Source organism: Lolium perenne, chromosome 3 (assembly GCF_019359855.2).
Source record: "Lolium perenne isolate Kyuss_39 chromosome 3, Kyuss_2.0, whole genome shotgun sequence".
Classification (NCBI taxonomy): Eukaryota; Viridiplantae; Streptophyta; class Magnoliopsida; order Poales; family Poaceae; genus Lolium; species Lolium perenne.
In genome coordinates this window covers 71,349,094-71,362,755 of record NC_067246.2, presented here as the reverse complement: position 1 = coordinate 71,362,755, position 13,662 = coordinate 71,349,094, and positions in this window count along the sequence as shown.

Below are 13,662 nucleotides of genomic sequence, written 5' to 3'. Positions count from 1 at the left end.
TGGTATTGGTGTTAATTCCGCCGCTGGAGAGTGAGGTTTTGCGGCAAATCTTTGACACGCGTCGCAAGTTCTTACTATTTCCTTGGCATCCTCGATTGTTGTCAACCAATAGAATCCTGCCCGAAAAACTTTGGTTGCCATAGCTCGACTACTTGCGTGGTGGCCACATATTCCTTCGTGTACATCCTTCAGAATTATTCTTCCTTCCTCGGGTGTGACACACCTTTGCATAACGCCTGAAATACTTCGCTTGTATAACTCCCCCTTGATCACTGTGAAAGCTTTGGATCGTCGAATAATTCGCCTGGCCTCAACTGGATCATCGGGTATTTCTTTCCTGAGGATATATGATACATACACTTGCATCCAAGGAACTTCTACCATCATCACAAGTTCTTGGTCCTCTTCATCCTCCGTAGTTTCTTTGAGGGGCGCCGAAGTTTTTCCTTCCTTTGCTTTTTTCTGCACCTTTTTCGGCTTCGTAGATCTCTCCGCTATTTCTTCCCAAAATACTCCTGGCGGGATTGGGAGGCACTGCGATCCGATGTTTGCGAGAACGTCGGCTTCATCATTGCTCAATCTACTGATGTGATTTACCTCACACCCATCAAACAGCTTCTCAAGCTCATTGTACACCTCCTTGTATGCCATCATGCTATCATTGACTGCATCACATTGGTTCATAACTTGCTGAGCCACCAATTGTGAGTCGCCAAAGATTTTTAATCGAGTTGCACCGCAGGCTTTTGCCATCTTCATCCCGTGTATGAGGGCTTCATATTCTGCTTCATTGTTGGATGCGTTAGGGAACATCATCCGAAGGACGTATTTCAATTTGTCGCCTTCAGGTGATATAAGTACTACTCCTGCGCCAGCTCCTTCTGCTCTCTTGGACCCATCGAAGTTCATGGTCCAAGTTCTCGACAAATCTGGGGGTCCCGTGTTTTGTAGCTCCATCCACTCTGCAATGAAATCTGGCAGAACTTGCGACTTGATTGCCTTTCTTTTTTCATACGTGATGTCCCGAGGGGAAAGTTCTATTCCCCAAAGGGAGACACGCCCTGTAGCTTCTGGATTGTTCAGTATATTCGAAAGAGGTGCTTCGTTGACTACTATTATCGGGTGTGCCGAAAAATAGTGGCGCAACTTCCTTGCCGTTGCAATTACTCCATATGCTAGTTTCTGGTACTGCGGGTACCGCTGTTTGGAAGGCGATAAAACTTCACTGATGAAATATACTGGCCTCTGCACTCCATGGAGTTTTCTTTCGACGACTAGCACCGTGCTAACCACTTGGGGCGTGGCTGCAATATACAGTAGGAGAGGTTCCTTTTCCTTCGGCGCCACCAAGATTGGTGGTGTCGAGATTGTGCGCTTCAAATCCTCGAAAGCTCTGTCGGCCTCTTCGTTCCACTGGAATTTCTCTCCTTGCTTTATCAGAGCGTAAAATGGTAACGCTTTTTCTCCCAGCCTGGCGACGAATCTGCTCAAAGCTGCGACTCGCCCAGTTAGCTGCTGTATTTCTTTCAACTTTGTTGGCTTCCTCATTGTTACGATAGCCTGTATTTTGTCAGGATTTGCTTCAATCCCTCTTGCTGAAACTAAAAACCCCAGAAGTTCTCCTGCTGGAACGCCAAAAGAACACTTCGTCGGGTTCAGCTTGAGGCAGAATTTGTCGAGGTTGTCAAAGGTTTCCTTGAGATCCTCGATCAGTGTTGCCCCCTTTTTTGACGTTATGACGACATCGTCGATGTATACTTGCACGTTTTTCCCAATCTGTGTTGCCAAACACTTCTGCATCATCCTCTGATATGTTGCTCCCGCGTTTTTCAGACCAAAGGGCATTGTTCTGTAGCAAAACACGCCATAAGGCGTGATGAACGCTGTCTTTACTTCATCTTCTTCTTTCAATCTGATCTGGTTGTAACCAGAATATGCGTCCAGGAAGGAAAGACGTTCACATCCAGCCGTGGAGTCGATAATTTGATCGATCCTCGGGAGGGGAAAGTGATCCTTTGGACAATGTTTATTGAGACACGTAAAGTCGACGCACATACGAAGGACCTTAGTGTTTTTCTTCGGCACCAACACAGGATTTGCTACCCATGTGGCTTCTGTGTGCAACTCCTTGATAAAACCAGCTTCTCGTAGTCGATCGATTTCTGACAGCATGGCCTTGCGGTTTGGTTCCGAAAAACGCCGCAAGGGTTGTTTGATTGGTCTCGCTAGTGGATCCAATTTTAGGTGGTGCTCGGCAAGTTCCCTGGGTACTCCTGGCATGTCAGCTGGACACCATGCGAAGATTTTCCAGTTCTCACGGAGGAACTCGACGAGCGCGCTTTCCTATGCGAGGTCCATGTCGTTTGCGATGGACGTCGTCTTTTTCGGGTCTGTCGGGTGAATCTGCACCTCCTTAGAATTTTTCTCGGTATTGAAAGTTGATTCTTTATTTGGCCTTCCAACGTCTGGCAGCACGTCGTAATCAGTCATACTCCTTGACGCCAAATACTCAGCTTGCATCCCGAAAGTTTCTGATATCCGATGAAAATCCTTATCGCACTTATCGGCTAAGGCGAAGCTTCCTTTGACTGTGATTGGTCCCTTCGGTCCAGGCATCCTCCACAACAGGTATGTATAGTGTGGTACCGCCATAAATCTAGCATATGCTGGTCGTCCCAACAGAGCGTGGTACTGCGACGGAAAATCCACAACTTCAAACTCCAGCTTCTCGATTCTATAATTTTCTCGGGTTCCAAACTGAACGTCGAGATTGATCTTCCCCAATGGATAACTTGGTTTTTCCGGTGTGATACCATGGAACCTCATGTCTGTTGGCTTCAAGTTTGCTAGGGATATGTTCATTTTCCTCAATGTATCTGCATACATAAGGTTTAAGCTGCTGCCGCCATCTATGAACACTCGAGAGACATCAAATCCCGCAATAACTGCTGGTAAGATAAGTGCTGACTGCCCTGGTCGAGGAACTTGCTGCGGATGATCTGCTATGGTGAAACCAATATCTTGCCCTGACTAATTAAGATACTCGACCGTTGGTGGAGGCATTTTTTCTGCCATGAACACCTGTCGTGAGATTACTTTCTGAGCTCTATTGGATGGCCTTCCCTTCTGAATCATCGACACCGCTCCATTAGAGTTAGGATCAACGTAAGGTGGTGGTGGAGGTGCTGCCGCTATTCTGAGCTGATGTCGATTATCTTCTGTGATCGCGGGAGGAGGTGGCAAGTGAATCTCGCTCCTGGGTTCTCGAGGATTTCTCTGTGCTGCTCGAGCGTTAGCGTGTTCTGCCCACCTTAACATTGCCTGGAAATTGCGACAATCTTTCTGCAGATGTCCCGTTGTCTTTTTCCGTTGCTGTCGAGGAAAAAGTGCATCTGACACGGCCCATTCATCATCTCTTCAGGAGACACAAAAGGCCTCGGGAACCTAGGCCCGCTATTTTGCCTGTTGTTTCGAGAATCGTCTCTATTATCGCCTCGCTGCTCATTGCTTCTTTGATAATCATCTCTGTTGTTTCCTCCTGTGTTTGCCCGAAAACCTGCCGAAATTTGTCCTGGAGCGTCATAGTTCGGGTACTGCCGAGGAAATCGTCGCCTCGGTTGATAATTTCGACCACGGTCCTCCTCTGGCGACCTGTGCCGTTTGTTGTGGACATCATCTTCTCCATCTGCCCATCTGTTTGCTATTTCCATTAACGCGGATACTGTCTTTGGGTTGGTCCTTCCCAAGTCCTCGACAAAATCTCCACGCCTGATTCCTGCGACAAACGCATCTATCGCTCTTTCGTCAGATATATTTTCTGCCGAGTTTTTGATGATGTTCCACCTTTGGATATATTTTCTCATTGGCTCGTCTGGCTTTTGTCGACATGCTCTCAACTCCTCTAACGACGCAGGTTTTTTGCACGTGGACCTGAAGTTCTTGACGAACACGTCCTCGAAGCTTTCCCAACTGTCGATAGATCCTGGAGGAAGTTTCTTTATCCAAGACCGTGCGGCTCCACTCAAATGTACCTGGATGCTTTGCATAGCTGTTGCTCTGGTTCCTCCTGTGAGTTTCACCGTCTCGAGATAATCAACTAGCCAATCTTCTGGATCTTGAAGGCCGTCGAATTTTTTGAAATTATCAGGCAACTTGAATCCCGAAGGTACTCGAGTTTTTCGCACTCTCCTTGTGAAGCACGGCAAACCGCACATATCCTCGTCGTTTAACTCCGGGGACTGTCGATGTTCTCTTCTACTTTGACGCGCTCTGTCAACCCTTGCTTGTGCTGCCGTATCTCTTGCTCCACTTGGTCCTTCAGGAGCTGCTGCTGCTGCCGCAGGCCGTGGACTATTTTGCCTTGTTGTTCCTTCGGGAGGCGTTGATACAAACGCCGTCCCCATGGCACCAACTCCTGCTATCGCCATGTTGTAAAGTGTTTCCCTTGGATCTCCTGGAGGTGGTTTAGATGCGAGAATAAAAGCATGTGTCGCCATATACCCAGCCTCTGGTGTCTTAGGGATGATGTTTCCTCTTGTATCTATCGACATAAAGGACATGTCGAGGTTTTGGACCAGGTGCTCTCTTTCTGCTTCGGGTATATGTTGTAACCTTGATCTTGCTCTGTTCCGAGCTTCCCTGTGGCTATCACCCGAAGTTCTAGATTGTCGACTCAACTCTGCCCTCCTCCTGCTGGACGCAGAAGCTGCCTCCTTTCTTCTATTTAACTCAGCTGCCTGTTTTTCCAATTCTCTTGCAGCTCGTGCGAGCCTATATTGATATGCTTGTAATTCCTCTGGCGTGGCTGTGGTGGCCATTGGTTCTGAGCCGTCCATAGCTCTCGCGGCTCTATCCCATGCTGCTTGCGGGAGCTGAACTCTGTGTCGCGGCTGTGGCCCGACGTATTTATTGCCCAAACCTCGTCGCAGATCGGAGGGATCGACGTATGGATTTTCCAGATCATCGAAAGCCTCGGATGTTTCCTCTTGGTCATTGCCTGACTCTCCAATGACATAAATCTGATGATATTTTGTATTCAGATCTATGTTGGGTTTAGTGACACCATCGTTGAGATTGGTGAAGACCTTGCCCACTATAGTAGATTTGTCGATGAAGTCGTAACTGTCGACACTGCTTGAGCCATCGCTTATATATGAGTCCGCAGATGACTCAAACGACATGTCGCTGAAGATCTTGGCGAGTTTCTCTCTTGCCCTGATGCTGATGTAGCGTGACGACGAAGTTTCCTCTTCTCCTGATTCGGTTGACGATGTATAGCTTGAAAAATCGGAATCGACCGCCGATGATCCCGACGAAATCGGAATTTCGACACGATACGATCCTTCTTTCTCGACGCGAAAGTGAAACCTTCCAAACGTCATCTCCATAGGCTCCGCCAGATACGCATATGCATCCAAACGGGAGGGTGGGTGAGGAACAAAATCGACAGAACCAGCAGCGATCTGTTTACCTCGATCCATTGCGTTGCTTGCGGTTGATGATGTCAAAGATCTTGAACGTGCCATCGAGATCAGATCCTTACGCCTCTAGTTCCCACAGACGGCGCCAATTGACAAGGTATCAACTTGTCAATGCCTATGGATTGTAGGCTAGGGTTTAGTTGAAAGTAGAGGGCAAGTAGATCTCGAAGGTTTCAGCCGAAAAGTACTCGATGATTGTGAAAACTAGGGTTTGTAAACAATGATTCGATTATCTCTGCGTCCCTCGACTCCCCCTTATATAGGAGGCGGAGCCGAGGGATTCGTGCTGTACAAGTTACAAAGTCCGGGAAGGTTTCTAACTCATCCCGTAAGATTACAAATAAGACTTTCTATTACAACTCTAGCTTTTCTTAATAATATCTTGGGCTTCCGAATCTTCTTATTCTTCGGGTAATGGGCCTTCAGTAAACCCCGGGTACTATCTTCGGCAGGCCCATTTGGGATGCCTATGTCAGACAGTGACTGCTCTCTTGATTTGTCGCTCCCCAGTCTATTGCTAGCCTTCACTTGTACTGAGCGGGAACGCTGCTCGTGCTTCCAAACACCTGAAAACCAAGTTGTTCTAAAGTGTCCACCATAAATACCTATGCATGGCATTTCAAACCATTCCAAGTAAATTCTCATGCGCTACCTTTAAAACCTTCAAAATGCTTCTCAATTTGTGTTAATGTTTTATAGCTCATGAGGAAGTATGTGGTGTTTATCCTTCAACCTTGTCATTTACTCTTGACGGACTTTCATAATGGACTAGTGGCACATCCGCTTATCCAATAAATTTGCAAAAAGAGCTGGCAATGGGGTGCCCAGCCCCGACTAATAACTTCATTAATAATTCTCTTCACATGTTTTGCTCTGATTCATCAGTAAGCAACTTAATTTTGCAAATAGACACTCCTCCATGGTATGAGATTGATGGAAGGCACCCGAGGATTCGGTTAGCCATGGCTTGTGTAAGCAAAGGTTGGGGGGAGTGTCGCCCATAATAAAACTAAAGTACATGTGTAAACAAAAGAGAAGAGGGATGATCTACCCTGCTGGTAGAAATAACGTCCTTCATGGGAGCCGCTCTTGAAAGTCTGGTTGGCGAGGTAGTTGGTGTACCCATTACCATTCGTTGACAACAAAAAGCACCTCTCAAAATAATTTTACTCCTGTTTTAAAAATGAAAAGCTCTAGCGCATGTTAATCCCTGCTTCCCTCTGCGAAGGGTCAATCTTTTACTTTTATGTTGTGTCTCCATCCTTTCTTTGAGCACTTTCTTGAGAGCACAACTGTCATTCTTAGTATAATATGCTTGTCCCAAAATATGATTGACTGTGGTATAACCTTGATGCTTTTATCTTTGACAACCTCTATTTCTAGTCTTTCTATGAACCTCAGAGGTGCCTGAGCATTTATGTTTTGCTGATCAAATATGGGCAAGCGAGATACCACTTTATCATACTCTTTTATGAACATTGCAATCCTGCTTATAGACATGATTCATGATACTTATTATTAATTGTTGGTACCTTTCCATGATTGATATATCTGTTGGATGATCTTATTTGCACGTACCTTATTATGAACTACCTAAGTGTTAGCCATATCATGAGAATATTTACATCATATGAGCAAATGTGTTCGTGAAAGTTCTTTTATCACACTCAGTTGTTAACTGAATTGCTTGAGGACAAGCAATAAGCTAAGCTTGGGGGGAGTTGATACGTCCAAAACGTATCTACTTTCCCGAACACTTTTGCTATTGTTTTGCCTCTAATTTGTGTATTTTGGATACAACTAACACGGACTAACGCTGTTTTCAGCAGAATTGCTCTGGTGTCTTGTTTTTGTGCAGAAATTCAACTTTCGGGAAAATCCTCGGAATTTATATCAATGGGCCTATTTTACCAGAAGACTTAGGGAGCCAGAAGGGCAAGCCAGGTGGAGGCCCGAGGGCCCCACACACCAGGCCGGCGCGGCCTAGGGGGGGGGGGGGCGCCGCCCTAGTGTGTGGCCTCCTCGGCTGGCCTCCGACGCCCCCCTCTGGACTACTTAAAGGGTTCGATCTAAAAATCGCGAGAGAGAAGTCGAAGTCGCCAGAAACCCTCCAGTAAGCCGCCACATCGCGAAACTCCGTCTCGGGGACCAGAAGTCTCTGTTCTGGCACTCCGCCAGGACGGGGAATTGGAGGAGATCATCGCCGCCATCACCACCGACGCCTCTCCATCGACCAACAATGTTTCCCCCATCCATGTGTGAGTAATTCCCCCACTGTAGGCTGAAGGGGATGGTAGGGATTGGATGAGATTGGTCATGTAATAGCATAAGATCGTTAGGGCATAGTGCCTAGTGTCCGTAATTGGTACTTTGATGATATTGTTGCAACTTGTTATGCTTAATGCTTGTCACTAGGGCCCGAGTGCCATGATCTCAGATCTGAACATGTTATTGTTTCATCATGATATGAATTGTTTTATGATCTTACCTGCAAGTTGTATACACATGTCGCTGTCCGGAACCAAAGGCCCCGAAGTGACAGAAATCGGGACAACCGGAGGGGATGGTAGTGATGTGAGGATCACATGTGTTCACAGAGTGTTAATGCTTTGCTCCGGTACTCTATTAAAAGGAGTACCTTAATATCCAGTAGATTCCCTAGAGGCCCGGCTGCCACCGGCTGGTAGGACAAAAGATGTTGTGCAAGTTTCTCATTGCGAGCACGTACGACTATATATGGAACACATGCCTATTGATTACTTTGTACTTGGACACCGTTTTATTATTATCTGCAAATGCCCTGCTTGATTGTTATATGAGTTTCTCTCATCCATGCTCATCCATCCCTGTGCCTACAGTATTTTAATCCTGCTGTTTACTATAATTACTACTGATGTCTCTGTTACTCTGCTGCTGTTATTTCACTACTGCTACTGCTATAAAACTGTTACTACTGATAAACTCTTGCGAGCAAGTCTGTTTCCAGGTGCAGCTGAATTGACAACTCCGCTGTTAAGGCTTTCAAGTATTCTTTGTCTCCCCTTGTGTCGAATCAATAAATTGGGTTTTACTTCCCGCGAAGACTGCTGCGATCCCCTATACTTGTGGGTCATCACTTGGTCACCGTGTCGGTGTTTTTCGAAGCGTCGTTGATTTCGCCAGAGGCCTGGGCAGCGATTGTCAGTGTCTTGCTGCCTCCTATGTCTTCTGCACCATCAACTGCCGAAGCTTGAGCTGCCGAAGTTTGTGCTGCCGAAGCTTCAAGGGCGAGGTCGGCTGACTTCTTCTTTGCTCCTCTGACGCGTTCTTCTTCCTTGTTGCTGCGTGACGATGTCTTTGACGGGAAGTCAGTAATTTCCTGCCTCAGGCCAAACTTAGCAGCGATCCTCTGAAAGTCCCGATCACAATTGTCCGAGCGTGAGAAACTTCCATAGACTGTAATGTTCGTCCCGTTGTTCCCAGACATTTTCAGTTTGAGGTATGCATAGTGCGGTACAGCCATGAACTTGGCATAAGCTGGTCTCCCGAGTATAGCGTGATACTGCGATTCCCAGTTCACGACTTCGAACTCGATCTTCTCCTTCCTGAAATTGTCAGGTTTGCCAAAGACGACGTTCAGGTAAGCTTTGCCAAGAGAGTACGCCGGTGAAGTGGGGAGGATTCCATGAAAGCGGGTGTCTGATTCTTCTAGCATTCTCATGGTGATCCCCATACTCTTAATTGTGTCGAGGAATATCAGATTGAGTCCGCTTCCACCATCCATGAAGACTTTGCTCATCTTGAATCCTCCGACCTGCGCCTCCACTACTAGAGCAGCGTGCCCTGGTTTTGGTATAGTCATCGGGTGATCCGCTCGGCTGAACGTGATGTTCTGAGACGACCACTCGACATACTCAGGGATGTTCGCCATGATGCTTTCTGCTAGGTTGATTTCTCGAGTGAGCTTCTTCATTTCTCTTCTTGAAACACCTGTCCTATGGATCATACTCATCTGCCCACGTGGTGGTGGAAATGCCTCGTTGGGTTGATGGGGTTGAGCCTGCTGGACCTGATGTTGTGGTGGAGGTGGTGGTGGAGGAGGCGGTAGCTGTTGCTGGCCTGCCTGCTGGATGAGTTTGTGCATGTCAATGAACTGCCGACAGTCCCTGAGCAGGTGGCTTGACTTCGTTTTGCCGTCCTTGGAATCGGTATACGAGTGCAAGTAATAGGGAGCGTTGATCTGCTCAGCGTAGGGTAGTTCGGGAGTCCTCTGTTGTCATGGTTTATAATTGCCACGGTTCCCAGAGTTGTTCCGATTACCATCCTGTCGATCATCTCGTCTGTCGTCATACCGATCGTCTTGCCTATCAGAATACCCTGCAGCTACCAGGTTGTTGTCGTCATAGCTGCGGTTCTTCCTTCTCTTGTTGCGATCCCTTCGACCACCCGAGTCATGCTTCGGCTGGTCATCGTCTTCATCATCACTGCGATGTCGCGGCTTTCGAACGTTGTCCTCGCCATCTGCCCAGCTGTTTGCGATTTCCATTAACTTGGTTATGGTTTTCGGCTTCTTTCGTCCGAGTTCTTCTATGTAGCTTTCACGTCGGATGCCGTCGCTGAAGGCGTCGATTTCTCTATCGACAGATACGTCTTCTGCAGCTTTCAGGAGTTTGGTGAACCTCCCGATGTATGAGCGCATCGATTCCTTCTGCTTTTGCTGGCAATGCCGTAACTCTTCGATCCCGACGGGCCTTTTGTACGTTGCTTGGAAGTTGGCAACGAAGGCCTCTACTAGGTCGTCCCACAATTTGATGGAACCCTTCGGCAGACCTCTTAACCAGGCTCGCGCTGAATCCTTTAGGTAAAGTTGCAAGCACTGCATTGCTGCTATCTGATTCCCCTTTTGCAGAATCACAGTCTGCAGATAGTCATCTATCCAGGACCTGGGCTCCTGCTGCCCATCGTATTTGGCAGCGTCAGTAGGTGTGGGTTTAAACTTTCTGGGAGGCATTGCTTCACGGATTTTGTAACTCAAACAGTCGGCTCCCCTAAGCTCGCCGTCGTTCTCCTGACTCTCATCCGAAGAGTCGCTGTCGTATTCCTCCCTGGCGGCGCGTCGTCGCCTTGCTTTGTCGATCCTGCTCTGGGTGATTTCATCCCGAGCTTCTCTCGCATGATGCTTTGAGCCACTAGCTTGCAACGGGGTCTTTTTCCTTTCTCGGGACCAGATTGTCTCCCAATATCGCGAGACTTTCTAGGGCACCTCGGTGGGCTTGAGCCATGGAACCTTCGGGACGCTGATTGATGAGGTATGCAGCGAGGTTGGCGGTTGCTCCCGCGACGGTTTTTGGCCGTGGCATGCCCGCGGTGTCCGTGGTCATAAAGGACTTTGTCAGATTTGATGTTATTTCTCTAGCATCGTCTTCCGAGAGCCTGGACATTCTTGATCGATGTTTGCCTGCCCCGTGAGTACTTCGAGAGGCGCTTCCTTGCGAGCCCCTGCGTCGCTCGCTGGATCGGTCTGCCGCAGATAAACGTCTCTCGAGGGTGGCTTGTTCTTTGGATAGTCGCTCCCGATTTTTCTCCAATATGGAGCGGTAAGCATTGAGAGTGCCAACCGTGGTTCCTGCCGGAAGTGGCGTGTTGTTAAGCACGGCTGCCTTGGCTGCTGCCCACTCCTCTTCTGCGATGGTGTGGTCGCTGTTGTTATTGCTGGCACTGTTCTCAAAACTAGCTCGCCTGCTGGAACGGGGGGTGCGATCTCCGTCTCCCCTGTTAGCAACATAAACTTGGTGTGGCGCCGCTCTTCGGGTGACTCCTCGGGCGATGCTGTCGATGCTGTCCTCTCCCGATGAATACTGGGCATTGCAGATGAACGGTGTGTCGCTCGATCCCAGCCCGTGCCTGGTGTCGCAGTTCAAGCAGTAGTACGAGGTTAGCTCCGAAGACGCAGGATTGTCAGATCCAACTGACATGGACGATGCTGAACGGGGAGTCGAGGGCGCGGGCGAACTCGGCGGGCTTGTCAGGCCAGCCGAAAGGTCGAGTGATGACGATGCGCTTGGGCTCGTGATACGTCTCCAACGTATCTATAATTTCTAATGTTCTATGCTTGTTGTATGACAATACCTACATGTTTTGTTCACACTTTATGATGATTTGATACATTTTACGGAACTAACCTATTGACCAGATGCCGAAGTGCCAGTTCCTGTTTTCTGCTGTTTTTGGTTTCAGAAATCCTAGTAAGGAAATATTCTCGGAATTGGAAGAAATCAACGCCCAGCATCTTATAATTCCACGAAGCTTCCAGAACACCCGAGAGGGACCAAAGGAGAGCCACAGTGGGCCCACACGTGTGCCCGGCGCGGCCAGATGGGGGGCCGCGCCCCCTATTGTGTGGCGCCCCCGTAACCCCTTCGTCTCCGCCTCTTCGCCTATTTAAAGCTCCCTGACCTAAAACATCGGGACGGAAAAGCCACGGTACGAGAAACCTTCCAGAGCCGCCGCCATCGCGAAGCCAAGATCTGGGGGACAGGAGTCTCTGTTCCGGCACGCCGCCGGGACGGGGAAGTGCCCCCGGAAGGCATCTCCATCGACACCACCGCCATCTTCATCACCGCTGCTGTCTCCCATGAGGAGGGAGTAGTTCTCCATCGAGGCTAAGGGCTGTACCGGTAGCTATGTGGTTAATCTCTCTCCTATGTACTTCAATACAATGATCTCATGAGCTGCCTTACATGATTGAGATTCATATGAGTTTTGTATCACTATTAATCTATGTGCTACTCTAGTGATGTTATTAAAGTACTCTATTCCTCCTCCATGATGTAACGGTGACAGTGTGTGCATCATGTAGTACTTGGCGTAGTTTATGATTATGATCTCTTGTAGATTATGAAGTTAACTATTACTATGATGGTATTGATGTGATCTATTCCTCCTTTCATAGTATGATGGTGACAGTGTGCATGCTATGTTAGTACTTGGTATAATTGCAATGATCTATCATGCACTCTAAGGTTATTTAAATATGAATATCGAATATTGTGGAGCTTGTTAACTCCGGCATTGAGGTGCTCTTGTAGCCCTACACAATTAGTGGTGTTCATCATCCAACAAGAGAGTGTAGAGTGGTTTTATTATGTGATCAATGTTGAGAGTGTCCACTAGTGAAAGTATAATCCCTAGGCCTTGTTCCCAAATACTGCAATCATCGCTTGTTTACTGTTCTACTGCATCTGTACTGCCTGCAATATTCCCACCATCAACCACACGCCAGTTGTAGCAGCAAGCTATTTTCTGGTGCTGTTACTACTGCTCATATTCATTCATACCTCCTGTATTTCACTATCTCTTCGCCGAACTAGTGCACCTATACATCTGACAAGTGTATTAGGTGTGTTGGGGACACAAGAGACTTCTTGCATTGTGATCGCAGGGTTGCTTGAGAGGGATATCTTTGACCTCTTCCTCCCCGAGTTCGATAAACCTTGGGTGATCCACTTAAGGGAAAACTTGCTGCTGTTCTACAAACCTCTGCTCTTGGAGGCCCAACACTGTCTACAGGAAAAGAAGCGTGCGTAGACATCAAGCTATTTTCTGGCGCCGTTGCCGGGGAGGAAAGGTAAAAGGCACTAACACGCTGGTCCCAGGTAACTAAGTTATTCTCTGGTGACGTTGTAAGTGCTCGAAGCTATTTCCTTTAGATCCTGCAATTGCATCTTTTTGTTTCTTGTTTATCACTAGTTAGGCATAATGGAAAGCAACATGGAGCTTTTCAATCTTTTTCCTGAGTTAAGACATGGATGGTTTGATACGAAAATTAAAAACCCCATGGAACATATTAGTATGAACGCTTTGAACACCATTGTTGCTAATGATATGGAAAATTCTAAGCTTGGGGAAACTGGTTTTGATGAGTATGATATTTTTAGTCCCCCAAGCATGGAGGAGAAAATTTTCTTTGATGATACTTTGCCTCCTATTTATGATGATTATAATGATAGTAGTCTTTTGGTTCCACCTACTATGGAGAGTAAATTTTATGATGATTATACCATGCCTCCTACACTTGATGAGAATAATAATGATAGCTACTTTGTTGAATTTGCTCCCACTACAATAAATAAGAATGACTATGCTTATGTTGGGAGTAGTAATAATATTATGCATGAAGCTCATGATAAGAATGTTTCATTTG